Below are 26,831 nucleotides of genomic sequence, written 5' to 3' on the forward strand. Positions count from 1 at the left end.
AAATGTCATTCTGATTCTGAGCTGGAGGAGATATGATTAGGAAAAAAATCTGAGAGGAGAACTCCATACTCAATAGCAGAAACTATTTTCAGCTTTAGAACACTGCAGCAGAATATATAAATAAAGGAGACATGGACAAAATCACATACCAATAATCAGATACAGAAATTTGTATGAAAATTAGTCATAATAAGAGAACAAAAGAAGAAAACAAGAAATTAGATTTAAAGATGGTAGTTTAGAAAACAGATGCATATTGTAATGTTCTTGCTACTTAACCGCTTAATTTAAACACTGTTTGAAAACATGAAATGAGTAAAAGGTTTACTTTTACTTTTAAAAGAGTGTAAAACAAGCATGTATAATTATATTTGCATGTCTAGCAGAAATCTGAAAAAAGAAGAAACTGAAGACACTAACTGCTTCTCTCTGCATGCAGCAACCCTTGCTAGCTGAGTGCAGGCTACCACTAGCAACCTTCACCCAGCCAGGCAAAACGTTTTTTTAAGATGTAAATGACAATAAAGTTAAAGTCACTGACAGCAGTGGTTGCCTGTGTTTTCAGCTCTCCAAGTTCTGGATAAGGAATTTAAAAATCTTTGTGGCCAAACTGCAGAAGCTGAGACTCTGAAAACCTCCACTCAGGAGATTGAAAAAAAATTGCAGAATTATTAGCAACTCAAAATTACAAATAGCCAGTCCTGATACAAGTGAGAGCCTTGTCTAAGAGGGCCATCTCAACACTTCAGAACTGCTTTGAACACACAAGAGTCTCTGGACAGAGAATCCACAGACACTTTCAGTACACCAAAGAAAGTTATATTAAGGAATATTAAGGAATAATCATTTACACTTATAATACACACCAGTTTGTCATTCTTCTGTTATAAAAGTTTATATTATGCAGCTGTACTGCTGTAAAGTTCAAATGTGGCTTGGTGTTTTCATATTGAATGAGCAGGGATATCCCTGAAAAAGACTTACTTACAGAAAGCAGCATCTAAATGTTTTGTGTTAATGGTGCCTTCACATTGACCCACTAAATTCCCATACCATGGCAGACATTTTGAGCATTACACTGGTAACTGTTTGGATGGTCCTTTTCGTCTTTGGTATGCAGAACACAGACTGGGCCTGTGCTGGATATCCTTTTATACCCTAGCATGACTGCATCACCTCTTGAACATTTCACAATGTTTCTAGTATAAAATTTCCTGTGCCCACTTTTTTTCAAGCAGGCATCAATCTCAGAATAAGTGTGCATTTAAAAAAAGGTTAAAAAGAAAGGATTAATTATCATTCTGTTTCTGATCAATTTTGATTTCATTCAAAGTAGTGGTCAAAGTAGATCAATGCTTTCTGTTTTTATTTATCTTTTACCAATTGTACCAACTTTTTTGGAATTGGGTTTGTAGAATACATATTATCCTATATCAGATACGCAAAAAACTCTCTCTTTTAAGCCTGAAATATAAAATGTAAACGGCAGTTTTACTCTTAGTTTATGGTCCTACAATCCAATATATTGGTCTCAAATTCAAAAAGAAATTGAGAAAATATTGGAGATTAAAATAAAATTACATCCAGTTATTATTATAGGTCTCTAAAATTTTAAGATTTTTTAGATTTTAATAGAGATAGATTTAGATGTACACTATCGTTCAAAGATTTTTAATCACCATAAAAAGTTTGGAATGACTAATAAAATAAACCCAATCACTATTTTTGGAGATACATGTATAAAATCATTCTGTTATGATGATATATTCTATAATGTACAGGTTCCTAATTAGTAGAAAGTTGCAAAGAGGAAGAGGGGAACAGAGGATCAGGCATGCACATCAGTGTGGGAATTTGTTAAAGGAAAATCAAAAGCAGAAGAACTTAAAACAACAAAATAAAAAAAAGCTGTGAGAAGAGAGGGGTATAACCATCCTACAGGGGACAAAATGCAAAGTTGGTAGTGCAAATGTATTCTCATACTATTTCACAGTTTGTTAGATCCCACCATGCATCCTATCATGTTAAAATATCTATATAGTTCCTGCACTTCCTGAAGAGTCTGAAATATGTCTGTCTTATCAGCTCAGGAAGCTTCCGACAAGTTTTCATCTCTAAATATAATTAAATATCACAGGTTTAACATGTGCTCTTTCAGATCTAATTCATAGAAAGTTCACCTGAGTATCTCCAGTTTACAGTGTAAATTCTTTAGTCCAGCAGAGAGAAACTTCACTCCTGAATCCTGCAGGTCATTGTCACTAAGGTCCAGATCTTTCAAGGAGGAGTTTACTGATTGTAGACATGATCTCAGACTTTCACAAGCTTCTCCCCCAAGTTTACAGAGAGCTAGTCTTTAAAGAGAAACATTATAACATATATATTACAACATTTTCAGGAAAGTATTTTTGAATAGAATAAGAAAGAATGCATCATCTTGTTTAGACTACACATTGACAATTCATTTATGTTTGGTTATAGTGTCTAATAAATAGAACGGAACTGAAAAAATAATACATTTATGTTGATTTTACAGCTCATGATGGTGTCTCAGCATTATTTTTCCAGTCAGATATAAAATCACTGAAAGCTCACTTGAGTGTCTCCAGTTTACAGCATGAACTTTTCAGTCCAGCAGACAGCAGCTCCACTCCTGAATACTTCAGGTCATTTTTACTGAGGTCTAGCTCTTTCAGAGAGTTTACTGACTGTAGAGTTGATCTCAGATTTACACAAGCTTTCCCCCCAAGTTTAGAGCGAGCTAGTCTGCAAAGGGAAAAACATTACATATCTTGCAGTATATTCAAAGTAGGATTTCTGAATGGAAAAATTGTATCATTTTACTTAGATAATAAACTACACATTCATTTGTGATTTTTATATCACTGTGATGCTTAGAGTGAGATATTCTCAATATAATTCTAAAAACAATGAAATCATAAAGGTGGCTGTTAAAATATTGGTTTATATGTGATTGAGCCTTCTTAATTTTTTCCTAATCAGGAATGGATTAACTAAAAGTTTACCTAAGTATCTCCAATTTGCAGTGTGGACTCTTCATTCCGACAGAGAGCAGCTCCACTCCTGAATCCTGCAGATTATTGTTACTGAGGTCCAGTTCTTTCAGAGAAGAGTTTGCTGACTGTAGAGCAGAGCTGAGGGCTTCACATGAGTCCTTGGTGAGATTACAACCAGCTAGTCTGCAAAGAATGAATAAAAAACTTGATTGTGAAGTGGACCACCCCAGTCAACTTCGACATTCATGTCTGTGTGAGCCAGATATCTTCTTCTTTGAAAAATACTATGACGATATAACATGGGCATAGTTTACGCCTGGGTTGAAACAAGCCATAGCTGGTCTTCTGAAGTGTTTTGGAATAGAGCTACCTCTTCTGAAAATTCAAGGGTGTGCTGAAACAGTTGTCTGAATTACAGAACAAGCCATAGATTGTGGAAAAGTTGCAGGAAATAAGAGAAAACCTGGTTGATCACATATCTGGACAATTTGTCGCTGACGCTGTTGATTGTTGGCAAACGAGTTCAAAGACTAGCAGTACTGTTTAAGACCAATGGGGAATGTTTGTGGATTCCAGGGTCTGTCAGACCATGTGTTGAAACACCGTGTGAACTATGAATTGACAAATTTGTTGTATAAATGCATTGAGGATTGTGTGGTTGATTTTAGACTCTTTAATAGCATGCATGATGTTGATGCTAAACATTTACAATATTTCAAGGATCAAATGGATGTTGTCAAATCAGTGTCAGGTGAATGGGGGCACTTGATGCGGATATGTATAGATTCTAATGAATCAAACTATGAGACAATCAGTAGGATTCTGTCTTTTATGCCTAAGAGTAACAATACAGTGAAAATCAGCCATGTGCTTTGCCTTTGTACATACATGTGTGACAAAACTTTGAACAAAGAAACCGATTAATGTTTGTTAAGTGGTTGAAACAATTGTCGAATATTTGGTTGAGAGAAATGTGGACATGTGTGTGAAATTATTAGATTACATTGATGCATTGTGAGTTGTGAATAAAACAGTAAATCAAACAAAATTTTTGGTAATTTTTTTTAGTGATGGCATCTGTGAACATGTCAGATCTTATGAGAGCAGCTTATTACACACCTTCAAATTCTGGTTCATTAGGTGGTAAAAATCATTTGAAACAGGCTGTTTTAGAGGAAAAAGGTGTGCATCTGTCTGATCAACAGGTTTCAGATTGGTTAGCTGGTGAGGATGCATACACGCTTCACAAACCCATACGGCATAATTACAAAAGAAACAGGGTTATTGTATACAGTATTGACTCACCCGATCTTGTTGATATGAATGCATATTCTAAGGAAAACAATGGTTATAAATATATGTTGACATGTATTGACGTATTTAGCAAATATGCCTGGGTCCAGCTGTTAAACAATAAGTCAGGTTTGGAAGTCACTAACGCATTTGTGTCCATACTAGCCGAGGGTAGAGTGCCTCAAAAATTACAGTCTGACAGGGGAAAAGAGCTTTTTAACAAACACTTTCAAAACCTGATGCCAAAAAACAAAATTGTGCATTTTGCTACAGGTAGTGAACTAAAGGCTAGTGTTGTAGAGCGTTTTAATAGAACTCTAAAAAGTCGTATGTGGTGATATCTAACGGCTATAAATTCCAAAGGGCACAATAATGTTTTACAAGACATAGTGTGCGGTTACAACAACAATCACCACAGAAGTATAAAAATTAAACCAGCTGATGTGTCCAAAGACAATGAAACTATTGTGTTTAAAACGTTGTATGGCGTGAGAGACGGGCTAAGCAAGAAGACTGTGTACAAGGTGGGCAATGTTGTGAGAATTTCTAAAGTCAGGGGTCCATTTGCAAAGGGTTACGAGCAGAACTACACACATGAATTTTTCACTATTTCAGAGTGTATCCCTCGTCAACCACCTGTTTATAGATTGAAAGATTATGATGGTGATGTTATACAAGGTAGCTTCTATGAAGAAGAGTTGCACAAAATAAATGTGCCTGGAAATATGATTTTGGTGGAAATGGCTGGGATGGCCTCCCGAATTCAACAGCTGGATTCCTGAAAAGATGTGTCGCTTTTATGAATGCATTCATTAGAACAAATGACAAACTTGGGTGACAATGGTTTTTGCATTACTTGCCATGCAATTCATCAATGTCGGTATACCCCGACAATCAAATTTCTAATTACAGAACAAAACTGCCAAAACCAATTGATTTAAAAGGTGACTGGGAAGTGGGTGTTTTAGAGTTTCAGTACCCGCAGACGTGGAAAACATTTGATGAAGATGACGCAACAATTATGGTGATCGATAAAAACGCTTCAAAAATAACAAAAATAAAATTACCTGTCAGATATTATAAAGACATACCCATGTTGATTGATGAGATCAATTTTACACCATCATCACATTCATACGCACAGCACCCACTCGACATCTATGGGGGTTTCTACACACTGTATGTTTACACAGACATCATCGAATACCAAACAGTTGGAGACTCCTTTGTGCCTCTGTTAAGATGTGTACATATATCAGGGGACATCCATGATGTTGTCACTGTTCGATACAACAAGCCGCACTACGTGTCGGCAACTAAGACCCACATTAGCGACATTACAATAGAGGTGAAAACTGATCAAAACAAACACGTCAATTTTTCATATGGGAAAGGGGTTGCAAACTACATTTTAGACCTGTAAAACAACCAATCAGGTTTTAAAATGGATGCATGCAATGCACACGCTATGGACCCTGAACGCTATGTTTCTTACTAACAAAATCAAGCGGGCGGTATCATGCCTGGTTATGCAGGTAGTCCAGCTATGTACAGAGCCGGATTTGGCGGAATTTTTAAAAATTTGTTTCGCATGGCAATACCATTGTTTAAAACAGGGTTTAATATAGCTAAACCACATCTAAAAACAGCTGCTAAAACATTGTAAGCGATATTGTCAGCAGTGGTCTTACACAAGTAATGCGAAACAACCAGGATGGATCATGCATGCTAGTAATGGCACAAAAATCTGTGAAATGACCCCCTGGAAAGAGGCGTGGTCAACCTGCTAAGAAAACCGAGCATGAGTTGAAAAAATGCATAGATTCAAAAAGGAAGAGAAAAGGGAAACAGACCAAACGACCACCCTGAAGAAAGGCTATCAGTACTATTTTCTGAACATGGCTCTACTTCATCGCATGTCTGAAGAATGTATCAAGTCAGAACTAGATTTGGTCACAGTGTCTTTAACACAAACATGTACTGAGAAAAACACTTATGTAGAAATTCCACCGCTTTCAGCAATATCGGACACAGCCCCTTTGGAATTTTTTATAGCCGGCCATGGTGAAGATTACACGGATCTGAATAACATCCTCTTGTACCTTCGTGTTAAAATCACAAAACCTGACGGAAGTGACATCGATGACGGTGCTGCTGTGGGTTGATAAACTATCCAGGAGCCACAATATTTTCACAGGTCGATGTGTCCCTAGGTGATCAACTAATATCACAGAGTTATCATAGAATGTCTTGCCAATTATGGTCGGGATACCTTGGAAACAGCTTTTTCTGCTGGACTCTTTTATCTGGACACTGCTGGACATATGGATGAGACAAACCCCATTAGAAACAATCTAGGCTTGACAAAGAGGGCTGCATTTACAAATGCTAGTAATGTGGTGGAACTGCTGGCACCGATTCATAGTGACATATTATTTCAGGAGAAATTGATGCTTAACGGCGTTGACATAAAAATCTGCATGACCCGTAGTAAGGATGAATTCTGTCTAATGCGACATGATGTGTTAGCTTACAAAGTAAATATTCTCTCGGCATCTTTATTTGTCAACAAAGTGCCTGTATCACCAGCTGTAAGGCTGGGTCATGCACAGGCGTTGCTGTCAACAACTGCTAAATACCCGATTGACAGAGTGTGTCTAAAAAATTTCTCTATACCAGCAGGGATGAGAGTTTCTAATCAAGAGAATTTGTTCTTGGGAACACTACCAAAGTCTATGATAATAGCAATGGTTGACAATGATGCTTTCACAGGTGCATACAATAAAAACCCATATGCAATCAAACATTATGATTTAGAGTTTCTCGCTGTCTATGAAGATGGGCAACAGTATCCAGCTAAACCACATCAACCCGATTTCCAGTCTGGTTCTGCTGTGCGTGAATTTTATCAGTTGGCTTTAGCATCTGGTAGACATCTGAAAAACCAGGCAATGCCGTTTGATAGAATGGATTTCCTACAGGGCTACACTCTGTATGCATTTCATCTTACACCTGATGAAGAATGTAGTCAACATGTGTCTTTGGTCAAATCTGGGAATATAAGACTGGAGGCTCGTTTCAGGCAACCCCTTCCACACACCATAAATTTGATTGTATATGCTGTTTTTGACAGTATCATTGAAGTGTCTAATCGAAGACAAGTTTTGGTGGATTTTTACTAATGAATACTTCAGAGTTAAATGCTGTCATCGACAAAGTAGCTGTCAGCACACATTTTCTCGGGGTGTGAGCATGTGACCATTTGCCAACAAACGTCATCAGGAAATTACCAACAATGGCTATTATAAATACGCATACATCAGACCTTCCGGATGAACACTGGCTTGCTGTCTACATAACTGAAGATCGTGTTGGATGCTTTTTTAACAGTTTTGGAAACCCACCAGAGAGGTTCCCTGAAATGATTAGTGACTTTCTTAAAACATCATGCATAACACAGCAGTACTCAACTAGACAAGTACAAGACTTTGCTTCAAATACTTGCAGGCAACACTGTGTTTTTTTTAAACGACATCACCAAAGGGTTAAGTTATGAAGCTGCAATGCCTAAATACTGTTTAGATTTGATAAAAAAATGACATTATGGTTTTGACATTTGTAAAGAAATTTTATCCATGTATTTATAAGAACAAGTTGTTTAAATGTGTCCAGCATGTTCAATCAGGACAAATGTTTAATGTGTAGTTTGTGAACCCACCCCACTTTGTTGTTGTTGTTGTGGTTAAAATAAAAACAGACAAAAATGTATTTCAGCATTGTGTCATTTATTTACAAAATACAACACAGTATTCAACATCAGTATTCAGCACGTTGTTAACAAAATAATACAATTCTAAAACATGTCAACAAATATGTACACAACATTGTGAACAATCAAGATACACATAGACACACACACAAAAAAAAGACTTAGAAATTTAGCCATTTACTTCTGCTTAGCAATGGTAGATGGTCTGATTAAGTACTTTCCTCTTTTGTGAAACTCTGCTCTTTTTATCAGCAAATATTTTTATGGTCATCTTCTTCTTTAACCTACAATGTTGCATTGGTGTAAGAGGTATTTCACCAGTAAGCACATTAAGAGCTATTTCACACAGGGTTAAGATGAGTTCATCAGATGCAGCCTGCAAAATAACACGTCCCTGTGATGGTTTAGCATTAAATAAAAGTTTAAGAAGTGGTAGGTTTCTATATAGCCGGTCAGACATATTGATCTAGCTGCGTTTTTTCTGAACATATACAACAGGACCGTTTGAAAGCAGATCCATTCTGAGACGAAAGTCTTCAGGAGTCTTTGCTTTATAATCAATCATTAGGTGCAGGAATGGTCTGCTTACAGCATTTTGAAAACACTCCATAAAAAACTTTTTATTACCAGGGTACATTTGTCTACCTAATACACCAACCTGATTGGTATCTCTAAGGTTCTTAAATAATATGAGGTCATTTGTGTTTAAACTAATAGTCCTACTAGATTTTCCTTGAAAAAAACAAATTCTGTGTTAGGTAAATGGCACTTAAATTTTGGCGATGTACATATTGTGTAAATACCTTTTCCACCTCAGAATTATTCCTGGCATCTTTCACAACATTGTCAATAATTAACAAATTATTTCTGTCAGGCGGTAGTAGGGCATCATCATTTAGCATCGTTAGCATGCGCCCACAGACATTCCCACATTACTTCCACTTTCTAGATTGTATGCACGAACAAGTATCCCTACCTTGCTGTCAAAGTATCTCTACCTTGGTGTTTCCTCAGTTCACCATACAACACCTTTGACATCGGATGGGCCTGGTTCGGACTGTGGCGACATTCATGACCATGATGCATGCCACCATTAAATTCTAAAGCTTTACGTACACCATCTTTTTCATAATACCCATCAACATAAAATGCACCAAACTTCATTTCTCCATGAGAAAGTGCGTGGTGTACATCGACATCTCTTGTACTTTTAACATACTCAAGCCATTCAATAGAAACATTTGAGAATGTCTTGTGTTGGTTAACGTATGTGTTGTTATGTGTCAGCGTCACACGTCTTTGGGTAGAAAATGTGTTTTGTACACAGCCATGAAACACGATGCTAGTGTTGTATAGTTAAACGGATCCAACTTTGTACATTGAATGAACTCGTCACGATACTTAATACACGCTTCGCGTAGTAAAACGACATCATTCCAGCCAAACTGTTTTCTGTTTTTGTCAGGATACTCGCCCACATAGCTTTAATTTTCTTCAGATTTGTGTGGAAAGTAACCTTTCTCCGAACATGTTAGATTTAACGCTGATGCTGTTTTAGCCAATTGCATTGGAATAAACGAGTATGAGTCTATGTAGTATTGTTTGAATGCTTCGTCATACATGGAGATCAGCCTGCACCCCATCATGGTAATTTTGACAGCTATCCCCACTTTAGAAAAATATTCCAGTAACAGGAAATTGTCAAATCCAGCAGGATTATGCGCCACCATGTGTATCCCCTGGTATTTAGGTCTTCTAAACTCCTTAACAAGTCGCTCTATACAGTCAGACCCTTCAGCTGTGAACTCTCTACCGTCAAATGTAATAGCACAGACAAAATTAGCCTCATGTTTACCATTTTCAAATAGTGTCTCAAAGTCAAAAAAGATTATGAATTGCAGGGTTTTTTTAATTTGATTGGTTGTATGTAACATTCATGTGTGGTGCCCGATTTGAACTCTTCTCCACAATGAACACAACGTCCTGACACACATCTGTGGGGTTTTGGCTTTGTTAAACTAACATGATAACGGCGGCCGCATTTTTTACAATACTTGGTCAAATCACATCTCATTACTCCTGTTGTTGTTTCTGTTTCTTATGTTGAATATAACAATATTCGGACTTGCAGTAGCGTGAACAGTCGTCGCAATATTTGAAACGCCTGGGGTTCTTGTAACACAACACATCCTGACACACATCGCAACTGTATTTACAACTTTGATCTCTGGCACTGGTGTAACCCTTATAACAAAACAAAACTCACCAACATATGGGACACCCATGAATGCTTTCAAATTTTTGACCTGAACTACCTTTGTGGAAAACAACTATTTTAACATCATACTTGTATTTGAAACAGCCAATATCATTAAACCAAACCTGGTGGTCACATGTGTAGCCAGCATTTGTCTGTATTTATTCGGCTATAGGTTCTAATGTGGGGTCCTTGTGGATTTAGAAAATGAGCGAGACAGATTGCAAAACGCAGGTTATTTGAGATGTTTGTTGGGCAGAAAAGATTCAGTCTATTCCTATCAATTACCTAATCGTGTGCAAGGTCACGCACCTTACGATGAACACCACCGCTTTTACTCATTACAATAGAAACAGTCAAAATCAAACTATCATCTGTTTTAGTGCTACTGTTACTCTGTATAACCCTTTCAATAGCGTCTGAAAATCTGTCAACACTGTAACCATCTCTTGAAGATAACAAAGCATTTACATCAGATGTTAAACTACTACTTCTTAGTGTTATATCAATAATACTAACATCACCACCCAACACTCTGGAGAAAGATACAATGTCTGACAACATATTGTGCATATAAGTTGCATATGAAGCCATATCTGTAGATGGAGCATTAAGAAAGTTCAAAGTCCTGTGTAGCACAACGCTGTTAAATCTACTTCCAGGCACTACAGTATAATCATCAACAACTCCCCCATTTCTTACTAACTGTGCAATATCATCATCTGATAAACCAAAGTTAGGAGCCGTTAGATCAAGTGACAGGGAACTGTGTGTTTGCATGTCTGTTCTGTGTTTATGTGTTGTGTATTATTTTGTGTGTTGCTTTCTAGGGATGCTATAGCCGTCACAATTTCATCGTTTAGACTATGTATTTGCTCGATGGTGAACATGTCCCAAGTTTCATATACAGGGTTGTTATACACAAAATTGCAGCAACTATCATCAAATCTACAACGTTTTGTTGGTGGGGATTGTGCTGTATGACTTGTATTTGGCAACCAATTGTCAAGTGTAATTTGTAAACTACTAAGTATGTTATGTAAGGTGTCCGTGTCTTGCTGTTCATTAATGAGCTTATCAATACCAGTCACATACTCATCATTTAGACACTGCAATTGTTTAATGGGTGACACGCTTATTATGTCACGCTCCTGAACCGCCTTTTCTAATTCAGAAACTTCTTCATTTAGGTTCACCTTGTCTTTATCACAGCGACGAAGAAGAGCGGCTTGTCTATGTTGTTCAATTGACAATCTTTTTATCTCTTGATTAAGCTGCCCCAATGTTATATTATCCCCAGAATTATTACATATGGTACAGCGGCCTACCTGGTCTTGGGCTTCATGTTCTTGATTTGACCGCAAATCAGTGTCTCTTGGTTTATTTAGAGTTCCAACTTTAGAGGATCAACTCTGGGTAAAACCGTATTCGCACACACCAAATCTGTAGACAGATCAAGTAAAAATACATTTACATATAGTCACTAATGTTAAAATATTGTAAATAGTGTTTAATTTGTATTTTCTTACCTGTTGATTTCTGGATTTCCACAAGTCTGCGTTGTTTTGTATTTGGCTCGTCTACACACAGAAGAGCCTTGTTCTTTTGCCCCCGCGATGATTCACCGGGGCTGCTTGTAGCGCTGGGTTAAATCCAACCAATTCGAAATCGTTATGTACTGCAACACGGTGTTCAATTGCTTTAGACGTACTTGGGGCAGCGTCAAATCCAGGTGGTGTTAGGAGACCAGCCAACTCAGCCAAACGCTTCAAACCTGCTACAGAAAACAAATAGTCTGTATCAGTATAACGTATCATTTTGCTACAAAATCAAAAATCAAAACATAAACTTTGTCTTACCAAGAGGGTTTTCACAAACTGATGCGCTACCAGGTCCTGTAGAAATGTAAGAAATATTTTTTAATGAACATCAAGAGTTGCAAATAAATAAATAAGTAAATAATGCTATAAACAAACAGTGACATACCATCAAACAGTTGCGATAAACCTTCAATGCTTCTGATGGCTTCGATTGTTTCAAGCTCAGAGTTACCTAGACCAAGAACATTCCTGTTAAATACAAATTGTAGCAGTCTTTTAGTTATTACTATAAACGGAAAATTAGGCAAAAGGTCTGTAGCATGGTACATACTTACAGAGAAAGCTGGCGTCCATTTCTCGTTCCCGAAATACAACACGTACACAGCAAAGCCGTCAACAGTAAACGGGGTGAATGCTGGGTCTTTGTGATCCGTTTTTATACATCATTTACTCAAGGCACTCCCCTTACTATGACCTGTTGAATACCTTTGTGTTTGATTGGTTTGGTTGGGTAGCTGTAATGATGGTGTCATATGAGACACACCCTCCCAAGCCGATCCGCCCACCCGACACACACACACACAACACCGTCTTACCAGTTTTAAAGTTGAAATTAGGCCTAAAAGTGTATTAAACACTTTTTTAAAAAACATCTATATGGTCTAAAGTTTAAAGTTGAAATTAGACCTAAAAGTGTATTAAACACTTTAAAACTCACAAAGCAGTAAAATCTTTGGAGACACACCGTCTGGTGGTCCTTTGGGGGGCATACCTTCTGTGTTTCTTTGAAGACACACTGTGGGCTGGTTCTGGATATATTTTTACATTAACGAGTTTAGGAAAATACCTTCAGACATGTTGATTCACAAAACTCACACCTTTCATTCACCCAACCCAGCAGTGGGGTTGGGGTGAGGGGGGTGTCGTAAAACACACACCCCAGGCTGCCTGTCCCTCAAACTGGCCTGTCACAGAGAGGGGTCATAAACTGGCCTGTCACAGAGAGGGGGGGGTCATAAATCTTTGGAGTGAGGGGTGGGGTGCGGGTGATGAGGGAGGTGAGGGGAGGTGTGGGTGGGTTAAAGTGGAGAGAGGGCCCCCTTGTTAATCCTACCAATCTGTCCATCACAGAACCATAAATCAGATGGGTCATAAATCAGAAGGGTCATAAATCAGGTCATAAATCAGGGTCATAAATCATACATTTGAAAGACAGTGTATGATACATACTACTGATGTGAGTGGATGTTTTCTAAAGAAACTTTTCATTATTTTGAATTCATTGCATGTGATGGAACATCTGAGTTATTCTGTTTCTAAGTTCAACACCCATAAGTAAGCTAATTGTACTGTGTATTGTGGCACTTTCCCTAATCCTGGCTGTTCAACTTTTTGGGATGCATTTGGGCTCAATGATTAGCCCCAATTCTTTGTACAGATATCATAATCCATTGGTGTTCATTGACTGGATACAAAATCTGAACAAGGGGACTCCAGAGTCTGATTTTGGAGACTTATCCTTTGAAATTAACCAAGTGTGAGGTAGAGACAAAATGATTACTGACAGTTTGTCTTGAGTATGGTATCCTGTGTTTTAGTTTGGGGTTGTGTCCTCTTTGATAGAGTTTCCGATGGAACTCAAGCTCACCACAGCCATTGGATGATCTGCACTAGGGGTGTTTGGCCGCAATGGAGGCAGTGACACCATGGTTATCATATTGGGTGATTATATCATTATTGGGTGATTATATTTTTAACAGGTGAATTCAAGTGAATTTAAGCCATAGGTCAATGTGTTGGTCTCTTCTGATTCAGTGTTTTAACTTGAAAATCCATTATCAAAAGAGCTTTGAAAATGTGGTTGCTGACACTGTCTCATGCACCATGTATGGCAGATTATTAGGTGTGTCCCAGAGTGGTATTTGATGTAAAGGATGGGGTATAATAACATTTTTTTTTCTGTTTCTCTTTCCTATTTTTTCTTTATTATTTTTTTCTTTCTTGCTCATTAACTTTTACTGCAGGTTGCTGATGGTCAGTGCATGGATCCGCCTAATTAACTGATGACATTCATGTTGATTTGTGGACATGGCAGCTAAAAATAGAGGGTCTTCCCTTCTACTTCCAACATGCTGATTGGACCAACCATCCTCCAATGTATAACTTCCTTAAGCATGTTGTTAAGTATTGAACCTGCTTTACATTAGTGTTGTGTTGTAGTAGATATTTAAGTGGCCCTTATTAGAAATTTCACCTCTGCATTCTAACCCATCTATACAGTGAAACACCACATACACACTAGTGAACACATACACACACATTAGGGGGCAGTGAGCACACCTGCCCGGAGCGGTGGCCAGCCCTAACCATGGCACCCATGGAGCAGTTCAAGGGCACTTCAGTCACAGGCCAATGCTGAGGGGTTTTACAGCATTGAATTTTCAAATAGTAATTTACTTTGTAACAAGGGGTTTATGTATAGCAGCTTAAGTATTGTATTTTGATGTTTTGATAGAAGTCTGCCTTGCTAATGCTGCATTTATCTGGTGATGGTTAAAACCTGAGCAAAGTGCTTGCCTCTTTTTCAGCTATATTTGAATATCTCTATAGGTCTATTTCAGAGATAGCAGCCAAGAGTTCCTTCTTTCCATGGTTGTTTTAAATCAGGTCTGCTGGTGATGGAATTCCAAATTTATGCAATGCAGTGTTTTTTATCATTACCATTTTATTTGAAAGCCCTATTGCCATCTCTTTGCATTGGTACAGTTACATACTGTAGTCCATATGTTGCCACACAGTTTATCAGTTTACCCTTCTACCTCATTCGTCATTGGTCAGTTTCTGACCACAGGGTTGAAGCTGTCCAGGCATTATGTAGGTGGTAGTACATTTTCAGCACAGCAGTAACATGGTAGTGAGTGTGATGCTAGTATGAGTGTATCAGACACAGCAGTGTTGCTGGGTATTTTACACATGTCTGTGTCACTGCTAGGTTACTACAAGAGTGGCTCTGTGGTCAGAAACTTCAACAAAAGTAAGGTGGAACTACAAGAGATGGGTTTATTATGAAATGGATGGGGAGTAAACATACTGCTTAATGTGGTGGCTGGTTTATCCTGCATAGGAATCAAATGGGTGCTCTTCTTTTTGAGAGAGCAAAACGCTATAAGGTAATCCACCTGCCTAGCACAGAGGTGGATTCAACTGCAGAGGAGTAGAGGCTCAATACATGGTAGTAATTGACCCAAGAAAATGAACAAGTGTAGTTCTTGGCGTGAGCAGATGATTGTTTAGAATCACTAACTCAAGGGGGAGAGAAACAGAAAGCTTGTGATAAATCTAAGCCATGAGGGATCAAACTGTTAATCTCTCAGTTTAGCGAACAGTATGCCATTTGGATTTTTTATACTTTCTCTGTGATCTTGACCTCAGAAGGACCAAGAATTAAAGACACAGAGCTCAAGGGAGAACAACAGCAAGAATTATAAGCTTATAGATGTTTCTTAAGCAGAAGCTGGAGAACCTGTCAGACATGGGCTGTGTTCATCTACTGACCAGGTGTAAATGAGAATGTCGTCAAGGTAGTTGAACACATAGTGTTTCAGGGCTTTCTCCAGGACTTCATTAATGAAGCACCAGAAGACAGCTGGTGTGGCATCACGTAGTACTTGTAGTGGCCTGAGGAAGTAATGAATGCAATCTTCCATTTGTCGCACCCTAACGAGGTTATAGGCACTGCACAAGTCTAGCTTAGTGAAAACTGAGGCTTGCTACAGTGCCAAGGCCAATGTGGTAAGCAGCAAGGGATAACGGTCCTGATGGTTATTTTGTTGAGACACCAGTAATCAACGCAGAGATGAATGCCTCTATCCTTCTTCCCCACAAACAAAACCCAGCTCCAGTTGTTGAAGTGGAAGGCCAGATAAAGCCTAGTGTCAGTGCCTCCCAGATGTGTTCATCCATGGCTGTTCACTCGAGAAAAGAGAGAACAGCTTCCCTTGTAATTGCTAAAAACCTCCACTAGATCATGGTAGTTTGCCAGAACATGTGAGAGGTCAGGGCAGACCGAGGGAACATTGGGGGGAACATTTATTCACTACTTTCTTTCATTTGTTTTGTTTTTTAAATTTCCCTGTCAGATCGCTGGGAGAGAATACAGACACAAGAATTTTAAACTTTTTTTTTTTACACTTATACTCTGAGCTTAAGCTTGGAAGGTGCAGAGTTTGAGGGGGAACAATACCAAGAGTTGCCGGCTTGTATGAGAAGTACTTGCTTGTGACAGCATGAACTCAAAACTGAACAGAGAGCTGTGGGTGAGCTCTCCTTAAGTAAGGTGCTTCACAGCTGAAAACAGTCAGCCCTAATCAGCCAGGTGCAGCTCCTAACTAGCAGAAGGCCTGGACATTACATACTGCTTTTTTCTCCTGACTGATATGCTGTCAATAGTCATATTCTATCATCAATATTTAAATATATATTTTTGTATTAATTTAGGTGTTATACTCACAGAGCTTTTCTGGAGACCATCACCACTGGGATCAGTCTCCTGTAACCTTCCTCAGATGTGTTGTATTTCCTCAGGTCAAGCTCATCCAGCATCTCCTCTGAAATCAGAAGCATGCAGGCTAGTGCTGAACACTGTCCAGGAGAAAGCTTCTTTCCTGAGTGTTTCTGTGATTTTAGATACTCCTAAAGCTCTCTGGAGAGAGACGAGTCATTTATTTCAGACAGACAAAGGAAAAGATTGATAGATCTATCAGTTGAGATGTGATATTGTTTGTGCTCTCCTTTGATTAATTTCTTGATGTACTCTGTGGTTTTCTCTGAGCTGTTCTGTGTTGATGTCAGTAGACCCTGAAGGAGTTTCTGATTGGACTCCAGTGAGATGCCCAGCAGAAAACGAAGGAATAGATTCAGGTGTCCATTCTGACTCTCTACAGCTCTACCTACAGCTCCCTTTAGCAGCTCATCCAGTGGGACATTCTCACACCACTCTCTGTTTAGTGGAGTAATGACCTGTAGTGCCTTCATGTTCTTGATCTCATAGCAGTGAAGCACATAAACAGCAGCCAGGAACTCCTGAAAGCTCAGATGAACAAAGCAGTAGACCTTCCTCTGGTAAAGCACACATTCCTCCCTAAAGATCTCAGTGAAAATCCCAGAATACACTGAGGCCTCAGTGACATCAATGCTGCTCTCTCTCAGGTCCTCTTCATAGAACATCACATTGCCCTTCATCAGCTGTTTGAAAGCCAGTTCAGCCAGTTTCAGTATCATGGTTCTGTTGGACTCCAGCAGGTTCTTTGGGTCTCTCTGATCTTTCTCCTCATACTTCTCATTCTTCATGTTGGTCTGAGTGATCAAGAAGTGTGAGTACATTTCAGTCAGAGTTTTAGGGATTTCTGTATGACGCTGTTTCATGATTTGCTGAAGAACAGTGGCTGAGATCCAGCAGAAGACTGGAATGTGGCACATGATGTGGAGGCTCCTCACTGTCTTAATGTGGGAGATGATTCTCTGGGCTTGGTCTTCATCACTGATCCTCTTCCTGAAGTACTCCTCCTTCTGTGGGTCACTGAACCCCTGAATTTCTGTCACACGGTCGATGTATTTAGGAGGGATCTGATTGGCTGCTGCTGGTCGGGAGGTTATCCAGATCAGAGCAGAGGGAAGCAGCTCTCCTTTGATGAGGTTTGTCATCAACACACCCACTGATGATGTCATGGTGATGTCAGATACTTTCTCGCACTGTTCAAAGTCCAGTGGAATTCTGCTTTCATCCAGACCATCAAATATAAACACAGCTTTGATCTGATCATAAATCTCTGGGTCCAGATCTTTGAGCTCAGGATGGAAGTCACACAGAAGTCCATGAAGACTGTATTGATCATCTTTAATCAAGTTCAGGTCCCGGAACGGAAGCACAAACATGAGCTCTACATCCTGATTGGCTTTTCCTTCAGCCCAGTCCAGAATGAACTTCTGCACAGAGACAGTTTTTCCAATGCCAGCGATGCCTTTAGTCAGCACACTTCTGAACTCCAGGACTTTTGGTTCTTTTTCTTCTTTTCTTTCTTTGTTTATTTCTTTGAGTCTGAGGCCTTTTGTCACGCCAGCTGTGATGTTCTCTTTTTCTGTTTCTTCTTTAGGAGTTTTTAGAGGCTTAAAAATATCTAAGCAGTTAATTGGAGTGTCTTGTAATTGTGTCCAGGATGTTTTCTCCATCTGTAGAATCTCATGTTCTTCATTAACTCCTTCACTCTCTCCCTCTATGATGTAGAGCTGTGTGTAGATCCTGTTTAGGAGGCTTTTATTTTTTTCTTTTTTGATTCCTTCAAATAAGCTCTCATACTTATTTTTCATGTTGGTTTTGTGTCTCTCTAAGACTCCTAGGTGAGAATCCTGCTGCTGTTGTCCACTGCTCACCATCAGAGTGTTCACCTGCAGTGCTGTTGCTGTGGAGTTCTGCCTAAAATGATAAAAGATAAGATAAGATAAGATAGGATAAGATAAAATAGGATAAGATAAGATAATCATTGACTAGTCCCAGTGCTACAGCAGCAAAGGGATAGCAAAGCACTCAAGAAAAAAAGTAACAAGAAGAGAATTAACAAGCAAGTAATTAACCTTGTTAGTTACTTGTTACTATATAGACAATATATAATACTAAAAGTATATCATAAGATGCACTCTATTCTTCCCAATATGGAGAATTATAAATAAATAAAAGCAAAAATATTTACACTGTGAGTATACTTTTACCCGAATTGCACAGAGTATTGTATGAGGTACTGATTTATATTATGCGTGTGATGGTGAGGAGTTAACAATATAAACATAAATAGAAAAGCAAAAAATCTTTACACTATAGGCATATTTTACAAGTACTGCACATGGAGTGTTGATTATATTGCACACCGGAAATGGTGATGAATTTCACAGTTTATGTTCTGTAGGTGTGTGAGGTCTAATGGGGGGTGGAGGAGGTTCTACTGGAAGCAGTCCTGGTTGTACAGTCTATCAGCAGCAGGAAGGAAGGACCTGTGATGGCACTCCTTCACACACTTGGAGTGAAGCAGTCTGCTCTGGCCTTTCCTATAAAGTGCACTAGTGTTTTCTGAGCAGTCCAGTCTACTGTTGAGGTGAAAACCCAGATACTTATAAGAGTCCACTCTCTTAATGTTCATTCCCTGGATGTTCACAGGTGGAAGGAGGTGACTGCATCTGCAAGAATCCACCACCATCTCTTTGCTTTTCCCCGCATTAATCAGGAGGTGGTTCCTCAGACACCAGTCCACAAAGTCCTGGGTCAGTTCTCTGTATTCTCTGTCATCCTCATCTGTAATGAGTCCGATGATTGCTGAGTCATCAGAGAACTTCTGTAGATGGCAGTTTGGTGAGCTGTACATGAAGTCTGCAGTGTACCCTGCAGGGCCTCTGTGCTGCTGACCACCATGTTACAAACAGTTCAAACAGTTCAAACAAACAGAACAAACAGTTCCGTACCCTCACATACTGTCCTGAGGTCCTTTGGTTGCTGCATCTTTGGTACTGGTACCACACAAGATGTTTTTCACAGTTATGGGACCCTCCTGAGCTTCAGGCTCATGTTGAACATGTGTTCAACTATCCCACACAGCTGATCTGCGCAGGACTTAAGGAGCCTGGCACTGTTGGCATCTGGACCTGCAGCTTCCCTCATTTTGATCTTTCTGAGTTCCTTTCTCACCTGGGGTGTTCTAAGGCACAGATAGGAGCAGGGGGGCTAGATGCTGCAGTGTGCAGGTAGGGGGGTTGAGACTTAGAAACTAGTCGGGGTGGTGGTGAGATGAGAATTGTGAAGAGGGGGGTAATTGTGGGAGAGGGGGCAGGTCAGTGCAGTGGGAGTCCAGAAAAGGGGGGTTGCAGCAGGGGTAACTATGTAGGGGGAGAAGAGTGATCAAATCTATTGAAAAACAGATTGAGATTGTTCACCCACTTTTGGCCTCCTGCAGCCAGGAGGTCGGGTTTCTTTGTGCCCAGAGATTGTTTTTAGGCTTTTCCAGACCCCACTGACATTGTTTTTAGGCAGCTTTTCCTCCATCTTCTTCCTGTAGCTGGCTTTTCCCTCCCTGATTTTTGTCCTCAGTTCCCTCTGCACATCTCTTAGCTCCTCCTTGTCTCCTGATCTAAAAGCCCTCTTTTACTTCTTCAGGAGAACCTTTAAATTAGGGTTGATCCACGGTTTGTTGTTGGAGAAACACCAAACAGTCTTGGTGAGTCCAGTATTCTCCACGCAAAAGTTTATATAGTCAGTTATGCAGTGTGTGACACTGTTAATGTACTCATCATAAGGATCACACAGTTCATATGCAGCTGTCGCAGTAACAAGCAAGAATTTCCATAGAACAGCCTCATGCTAACAACTAACAGTTCCATGTCCAGATTTGCACCTTAATAGTGATGTGCCCAGCGTACTGCCAGCCCCCCTCCTTTCCTCTTAATGCTATCTGATGTCCCGTCCACTCATATGAGCTGGAAGCCATCCAATCCACAATCCATGTCCGGAGTTAGCGTAGTTAGCCATGACTCCGTAAACGGCATGACGCTACACTCCCTCTGATGTTGAATTGGCGCCGTCAGCTCGCCCATCTTTTTGAGAAGAGGTCTTACATTTCCCATGACGACTGAGGGAAGAACAGGTCTCCTCTTGGCATGATGCATAGCTCCAGCATGACTCCCCTGTCTCTTCCTCTTCAGCTCGTGGGGGATATCGGGTCTGTCACCCGGCAGCGCCGGTGTGTTGCCTAGCGCTAAAAGCTGATTCCTTCTATAAACAGTAGAGATCCGTACGGGATCTCCAGACATGGTCGTAAACAGAGAAAACAGTAGAGTGAGGACAAGGACAAACTCTACAAGTTTGGTGTCCATAGTGCAAAAACCCTTGGCAAACAATCAAAAAGTACAAATACTTAAAAAAAGAAAAGGAGAAAACTACAAAAAGTAAGAAAAAAGCTTAAAGTGAGCTGGAGCTGCTGCAGCAGGCTGCCGCTCACGTGACGCCATTTTGATCTAATTTGCATGAGCAGCATAATGGATTTCACGAGCATGGACATGGGAAATGTCAGCATTTCAGGTGAAATAAAATATGTAACTGAGGCTTTTGCATGTGCTAAGTGTTCTTGATAACTACTACTCAAAGAGCTGAAACATTAAATAAATAAATGTTTCTTAGGCAAAACCAACCTGAATCAGCAGTGGTTCACTCAAGATGTGGGAAAACATTTAGGCAAATGCTCTTTTATTTTGAACAGGCACTTCAACAAACAGCAAGAAAAGCCCAGTTCAGCGCTAACCCCAACACAGAACACAGGGAGGAGGTAACACAGAATGACACAATGTTCAAGGAGGGTAGACACTTCTAACTGCTGGTTAACTGCAAAGCCCAACCTTCTCGGAAACAGTTAACTCCAAGCAACACAACTACACTAATAACAGCAACAGTGAGCATCTTTCTTACCCAGGAGTCTGCCCTGCTCTGAGAGCCACTTTGCAGGGTCACACCCCCTCTGCTCCTCATGGTAATATTTAACCAGATAAATAATAATAAATAAACTAATAATAATAATAATAATAATAATAATAATAATCATTATCATTATCATTATCATCATCATCATCATCACTTCTATCTTTTTCTATTAATTTTATTGATTTCAAGTATTAAAAAACAGCTAATGGCAAAATTCAACTGAATATGAAATTAAAAATAAAAATAATAATAATAATCATTTAAGAAGTAATTATCTTGGCTCTGAGAAAAAACATTCAAGGCATGGTTTGCTGTTTGTCAGAGTTTTAGCACTTAGCATGGATTCAAGAGGACAGAAAATCATCAAAAACATGTACATGTTAGGCTAATCATTTATTTTTGATCAATAATACGCAATAGCATAAACCAATATCAAAATACTTGCATTTTCAGGTCACAGACACTAACATTTTATGAAAAGATACTTGAGCGGAATTGTTTTTAAAGTCTGTGTAAGCAAAAATGTAAAAGTTTTAGGAGGTGGCAAGTATATTTTTGATCAAAAAATGGCCAAATTCTTAAAGATATCAAAATTCTGTTAGCATTTACATGTCAAATAATTACATATCTGAGTAGCCCAACGTCTCCTGAAAATAACATGTGACTGTCTCATGTAAATGTTATATATCTGTAATTATTATTGATGAAAATACCAGTTAACAGTTAAGTTTCAAAATGTTTCTTGTATAGGCAATTGTATGTAGATCTTTACAAAATAATCAAGTCTTTCTTAAGAAAATATTTCAGCAATAATTAGCATTAATTTTTTGTCCAGAATTGCATTTAAGAACAGTTCTAGTGTTATCTTCCTTTTTTTCCCTTAGGAAAGCTTTTATTAACATTACCCCAGTTTTTTACTTTTTTGCATATTGCAGCTGTGTGGCAAATCCTTCAGCAAACATTTAGACATAAAGCCTAATTCTGAATATTACTGGATTAGCCTGTTAGCTAACTGCTGAGCTGGTTGGTAAACAAAATCATATTCTTGCAAAGGTTTACCAAGGATATTTATATTTATAGTTACGCTTTGGGGCATTTTACAGTAACTTATAAACAAAGTTTGTGGTGGCAAACATACATGTATTTATGAGTCAGAGTTATTTTGTCCTCCCCCAAGCTGTATGGGACACGAGTTTTCACCTTTTTTGAGGAAGAAAAAGTTACTACCTAGCATCTACTGGCCACCTACTTCTGTTCTGTAGCTGTGCATGCTGTGATTGTTTACAAGCGTTTTAGGTCTATTCAGAGGAGGGACAATACCACATAATTAGAACATTAACCAATCATGACATCATAGTGGGAGCTGAAACCAGAGCTGCTTTTTTTCAGCTAACCTAAAAGAAAACTCTGCTGAGAATGCAAACTTTAATATTCAGTAATGGCACGTGGTACTGTGCTGTGTGGGGTTTAAGATCATCAAATTACAGAATACCAGCATGTCTATTCATCAGTGCTACACTGTGGGGTAATAACTCACCCTGGATCAGAAGGTGTAGCTCCACTGCTGAGACGAGGATGGCTGTCCATGACGCCAGCACTCTTCATAGACACACAGCTGGGCTCCCCTCCTCTGCTGAATGAAGGAGGGTCAGGCATGGACTGGTCTCTCTTCATAGGCACACAGCTGGGTTCTCTTCCTCCTCTGCTGAAATAAAGAGGCTCACGCATGGACTGGTCACTCTTCATAGACACACAGCTGGGCTCCCCTCCTCTGCTGAATGAAGGAGGGTCAGGCATGGACTGGTCACTCTTCATAGGCACACAGCTGGGTTCTCTTCCTCCTCTGCTGAAATAAAGAGGCTCACGCATGGACTGGTCACTCTTCATAGACACACAGCTGGGCTCCCCTCCTCTGTTGAATGAAGGAGGGTCACGCATGGACTGGTCACTCTTCATAGACACACAGCTGGGTTCTGGAGATCCTGCACACTTTAACCTGAGAGAAGTTCATTCACAATGAGAGTAAAGTGTTGAGCTATTATTATTATTCACTAAAACCCACTTAGTCTGGATGTTTTGCACAATATTTAATCTTTATCTCTTTTCATTCATTTTTTTCTGTTTCCTCAGTTTTAGTGCTGATGGAAAGTTACTTACTTTGGGTCGGAGGATCCTCCTCCACTGCTGGAACTGTGACGCTTCATCGTAGAGTTTTTAATTCTTCACACACAGCTGGACTGCTCCCTGTGAGCAGTTAATCTATACAAAACACATACAGTATGAAAGACTTGCTGAGTTTGTGTGTGTAAAAATATGTGCAAACTTGACAACATAACCAATGTAACAGTGGCAGATGGAACCAGACGCTCGCAGCAGAGGCTTGAGTTAAGATCTTTAATGCCAAAGGGGCTGACCAAATTCACAGTCGATAAACCAAAGCAAAAAGTCGAAAACCAGAACACCAACACAGAACAAAAGGATACAGCAAGAATCAAGCTTATAAACGGACAACGGGTCATACACAGGAAAGCAGTCAGAAACACTGGAGAAACGCTCGGTACACACATAGAAGTGGCGATACTTTGCAAAGGACCTGTCCTAAAGCTGGGGCTTAAATACTAAACTAACTGACAAAGGAAATAAGGAATAGGTGTGAGTGTGAGTGTAATCAGGAGTCCGGAGATGGAGAGCGCTGATAGGTGGATCAGTGAGTCCATGGTCATGTGATGCAGCAAGTGGTTCTGAGAATTGGAGTCCTGGGCGGCCCCGTTGGCTGCAGCCTCAGCCAGGCCAAAGGGAGACGTGACAACCAAAAACTGTACAAGCTGATCTGCTAACAGGGTCTGCAGAGGACAGCATCTTTCAAATAAGAAACATTCAATAGAGGCCTTTTTTCAGAAGATGTAAAATACAGTGTATTATCATTACAAATAGATGAGTTTATCACCTCTGTTGTGATTTATTAAGCCTGAATGTCATTTTGAGAACAGTGTGTGTGTCTGTGTGTTTATGATCTCAGATCTGCAGATTCTGACCTTCTGAACTCCTTCAGTAAAACACAGAAAACGTGGAGAGACTCTTTCAGTTATTCTGCTTCTAAACTGTGGAGCTCAGTTCAGCTTTTATTAGACAGTCGAGCTCAGAGCTCACTTTTAATAAACACCTGAAAATGCAGCTCTTTAACTTGATATTTAATTAAAACTCTATGTCTCATGGTATTTATCTTCCAATTTAATCAGTGTGATTTTCTTATGATTCTAAATTAAGACCTACTGTTTCTGGTATAACTGTTTTTTTTCACCTGTCTGTAAAGCACTTTGAGCTGCCACCTGCATGAAAAGTGCTATATAAATAAAGATTATTATTAGTGGTAGTATTATTATTGCATGCCCCAATCCTTACAGCTCCAATATTCATATTCACTCACTCACCAAAATGCAGTGACTAGAAATAATTAGTGAATTAATAAATGTGCAGCTGAAAGTGTCCCGTGAGAGAAAATATTCAAATCAAACAGTCAAATGTATAGAACTGAAAGGTAATCAATATACGCTTTTATAAAGTAGACTATAGGTTCAGAAAGCAAAAAATATCCTGGAACAGGGTTGTGTTGTGCTCTTTCATCGTATTTTAAGCAACTCTCCTTGATAACTGCACTTCATACAGGGTAATTAAATAAAAAACTAACGTAAATCCTGCATCTCAGTAGTTCTGATGTTGGTATCCTATAAATGAACCTGATTTTATTTACCCAAGTAGTATTGTATGCTATATTTTCTATTATTCTTCATCTTAATTCTTGTCTTTCTCCTAACTTTCTCATTTTTGTTTTACCACACCATTGACTATTATTTTCTTTTTCCCTGTATCTGTTTTACATACTTACACTTCAGCTAACACCTCTCAGATCTGAACCTGTCACAGCTTTCAAGAACAGTTAGCACACATAAAGCCTCATTTGCTTTTCAGATTTCTTTTTGGTTGTGTCTTCATCTGAGTTATTATTGTTTTATGAATGACCCAAGAAAAAACCCCACTAACTGCTCGCACAGTCTCCTACTATGTGAGAGTAGAGCAGCGGTATTTTGCTCGGAGGGTGAAGCTGCTTTTCGGAAAGTCAGAACGTCGGTGTTCTCTCACTTTCCAAAATCACTCCATATTGCTCCGTCCCTCGAGAAAGACAGACCGATCACAACACAGATCTGCAGACATCACACAGAGTCAGACTCATGCCATTCATTTTGCTACGTGAAAGATACAGATGATGCATTTGTTTACCATCGGTAAAGCAAGTGTGTTTATTTACCTTCAGCAGATTTCTAGTTTATGACTGGCCTCACATTTCAGATCTTAGTGAATCAGAGCTTTACTGTAGGATAATGAGTTCACTGTAAGTGCAACACGAAATAATACCTGACAAACAATTTCACTACAGGATTTGCACATAACAGAGGTTGATGAAAACACAACTCATGAATTCGTTAATTCAAAAGTTTTTTTCAACTGCTTTAAACTTGAAAACATTTGAACAGGACTACAGATATGTTTGGGTTCTTTTTTGGCAAAACGAAAGTGAAAGCATTATCAACCTGAACTGTTCCAGCTGTTCATAAACATTCGTTTGAAATCTCTGTTACTGCTTAATAAAGTCATTTTTACTCACCTGCAACTAAAGAAGAATGTGATTCAACATGTGATGTTAGATCTGCAGATGTTGACCTTCAGCAAACACCCTCCGTAAATATACAGAAGAGGATGGTGAGGCCTTTTTCTCTTCCTTTCTTTCTTTCTCTCTCTCTGTCTTTGTGGGTTTTACATCTGATATTTGACACTCATGGACCGATTGGCTGAGCTGAGGCATGTGGGCAGGGTGTAGCTATGGTTGTTCTGCAGCCACATAGAGTTTCCCCTGCAGACATTCTCTTACTGAGGTGACTCAGCTGTTGATTTAACTTGAGTTGAAATTATTGAGGTAGCAAAGGAAAAAAATAAAACAGCAGTTATTTGTTCATGAAGACATTATGCTCACATTTGACTCAATTAAATTATATGTATTTTTTTGTGCATTAACATTAATATTTTAGGCCATAGAAGTTGCTCAGTTAGGTTATCCTCCCTACACCTTATTAATGAGAAAACAGTCTTTGTTTGGGTGACAAGC

General features: G+C 39.1%; 1 pseudogene; it reads right to left on the reverse strand.

Annotated features, from left to right (window-relative positions):
- Positions 1-26,454, reverse strand: part of LOC118812750 — a 29,592-nt pseudogene extending 3,138 nt beyond the window's left edge.
- Positions 26,455-26,831: the final 377 nt, after the last annotated feature.

Source organism: Colossoma macropomum, unplaced genomic scaffold (assembly GCF_904425465.1).
Source record: "Colossoma macropomum unplaced genomic scaffold, Colossoma_macropomum, whole genome shotgun sequence".
Taxonomy (NCBI): Eukaryota; Metazoa; Chordata; class Actinopteri; order Characiformes; family Serrasalmidae; genus Colossoma; species Colossoma macropomum.